This window comes from Chenopodium quinoa, unplaced genomic scaffold, assembly GCF_001683475.1.
Source record: "Chenopodium quinoa cultivar QQ74 unplaced genomic scaffold, ASM168347v1, whole genome shotgun sequence".
NCBI lineage: Eukaryota > Viridiplantae > Streptophyta > Magnoliopsida > Caryophyllales > Amaranthaceae > Chenopodium > Chenopodium quinoa.
The window spans coordinates 984,903-987,901 of record NW_018743510.1 but is presented as its reverse complement, the minus strand read 5'-3'; positions in this window follow the sequence as shown (position 1 = coordinate 987,901).

Sequence of the window (2,999 nt, the reverse complement as noted above, 5' to 3'; positions counted from 1 at the left end):
GCATTTGCACAATGCTCTACCAATTGAGCTTGTAGGTTAGTGTTATGAGAAAAACTGTCAATAGAATAATCTAAAATTATTAGTGAAGCATATCTCACCTTGAGATTGTTTACTTGATAACAAGAAAACAAGTTTCTTTACCCTATACTGTACTAAGAGCTGTATAGTGACTCGAACCCTTCATGCTGCCTGTATTGTACTCATATTCCAATTTTATTTTTAAAAAGCAAAGCATTAACCAATGATACTTGTCATAGTTAATAGAAACACGAGTAACAAACAACAATCTTATGTTTAACAAAAGTATTAAACTATTTGCTTGATTCTGAAGACTAAACCGCATACTTAAAAAAAAAAAAAACGGAGAGAGAGATTTACCTAGCTTAGGTCTCATATTGGCTCCATTTGAAATGCATGGGTAACAAAGCTAAAATATGGACCAAGTGCAGAGCTTCCATCCTTCAGAAGCACCAGGCCATACAATGCAACTTGGATCATATTAAAAGCTGGTAAGTGCATTCTTCTGGAAAAAAAACATATTGAAGCATTCTTCTAGAGTAGATTCTTTTCCCTTTGTGGGAACCCGGTTAAGAATGTGACATGTTGTCAACATAGCTTCACCCTAGAACCCTTCACTCAAACCTGAGTAAAACAACATGGAATTAACCATTTCTTCAAGAGTTCTGTTTTTCCTTTCAGCTACACCATTTGATTGTGGTGCATAACCAGCTGTAGTCTCATGAATTATACCCAAAGATTGGAAATAACTAGGATCATAGTATTCCCCTCCTTTATCAGTTCTTATTCTCTTAATAAATGAATCTACTTGCAATTCTACTTCTCTTTTATAAACATCAAACTTGGTTAAAGCCTCATCTTTGGAATGCAAAAGATACACGTAACAAAACCTAGAAAAATCATCTATAAATGTGACAATGTATCTTTTGTTCCCCAAAGAAGGTGTACTATGAAAATCACACAAGTCACTATGGATTAGTTCTAAAATGTTATAACTTCTCTCAACTCTCTTAAATGGAGTTCTAGTGATCTTGTTCAACATGAAAGTAGAACACTTATTAGGAGAAATATCACAACAAGGAATCAATTCTTGTTTGGACATGAAAAGCATTTTATTAAAATTAACATGTCCTAATCTAGAATGCCACAAGTCAAATAAACTTAAATCAACATGATTATCACTTGCATCAACATTCAAACAAACATCATCAAATCCATACATGCCTTTCAAAGAAAGCTTAAATAATCCATTACATAAATAACAACGACCTATGAAATTTGTTCCTCTAGTAATAATACACCTATTAGCTTCAAACACTAGTTTATAGCCAAGACTATTCAGGGAATGCCCCGATACAAGATTCCTACTAATATCCGGAGCATACAAAACATCCCTAAGAATGATTGCATTCCCCGAACTAAACATTAGTTCTACTTGTCCTCTACCAAGGACCTTGATGGTTGAATTGTTCCCCATAAATAGATCTTCTCCATCACCAACCTTGTCATCTTGCATACGTGCCTTGAAGCCCCCGAATCAATCCACCATGAGTCATCATCCTGCACCATAAAAATGTTAGGATCCGTTGCATTTAAATCCAAACCGGAATTAAATTCAACCTCATGAATTGGATTACCTTTGGTGGGTTGTTCCTTGCTAGTGCTAGCATGGCCCTCCTTGGCTTTCTCCATCCTTTTCTTGTAAGAAAAGCAGTCCTTCTTGCGGTGACCAACTTTACCGCATTCCCAACAAGCAAACTTGTTATTGTTTTCTTGCTTCTTGGACTTTCCCTTGAAAGAGGTATTATTCTTCCTCTTTCCACTAGTGGAAGCACCAGTTTTTCCTTCCTCCACCAAATTAATGGTAGATGAGCTAGGATTCCCATCCTTAGCATTTTCCATGGCTCTTATCCCTTCTTCAACTTGAAGATGGGTGGCCAACTCGGACAAAGACATGTCCTATTTCTTGTGTTTAAGCTCATGCTTAACATTTTTCCAACTAGCAGGTAACTAGTCAATTATACTTGAAACAACAAACAATTCATCCATAGAAATACCATGTTGTTTCAAGTTCCCATAGATTCGTTGTAATTCATGAAATTGGTCAATTATGGACCGACCATCAACAAACTTAAAATTATTAAAATTACTTACTAAAAACTTCTTACTTGAAGCATCTTCAGCCATATATTTCCCCTCCAAAGACTCCCAAAGCTCCTTGGCCGACTCCACATTTTGATAAACATCAAAAAGATCATCCTCCATACCATTCAAAATATGACCACGACAAATAAAATCATCGTTGTCCCATTTTGACCTTTCCCGAACATTCTCCAAGGATTCATTCTCATGTTCACTAGGTCTTGGAGTACTAATAACATAGGCTACATTCAAAGATGTAATAAGAAAGTACATCTTCTTCCATCTCCGAAACTCCACACCGTCAAACTTCTTGAGTTTGACAAAGTTTGTGGTCAATTCTTTCACACTAGACATGCTTGCTAAGTTCGATTAAACTCTTTAGATTGTTAGGTTTTCAAGTAATTCAATAACAAGAACTACTTTAATAAATATGGGAACAAAACCTAACTGTGTATAATCAATATCATATTATACAACAATCCTAAAACAAATCAATGTATTACAACCAAACACCTAAATATCAAAGTATTCCAGAAAAAACGATGTGAAAGATAATATACTTGCCTCCACTCCAAGCTTTAACAACCAACATGAACATGAGGAAAACCGGTGACCACTTGAGTCTCAATCCTTGATACACTGACTTAGGCGTATGAATACATTCCTAAAGAGTTTAATTTCCCCCACAATGGTGCTTGGGTTTGATCCGGAAATACTCTTAGAGATACAAAAGTCAGCCCAATTGTTCTTTGCACTAAGAATCAAATTGATGATGAATAATTCACAAAGAAGGCAAAAATCAAGAAGATTTCTCACAAAAGTTTGCAAGATTTTTGAGA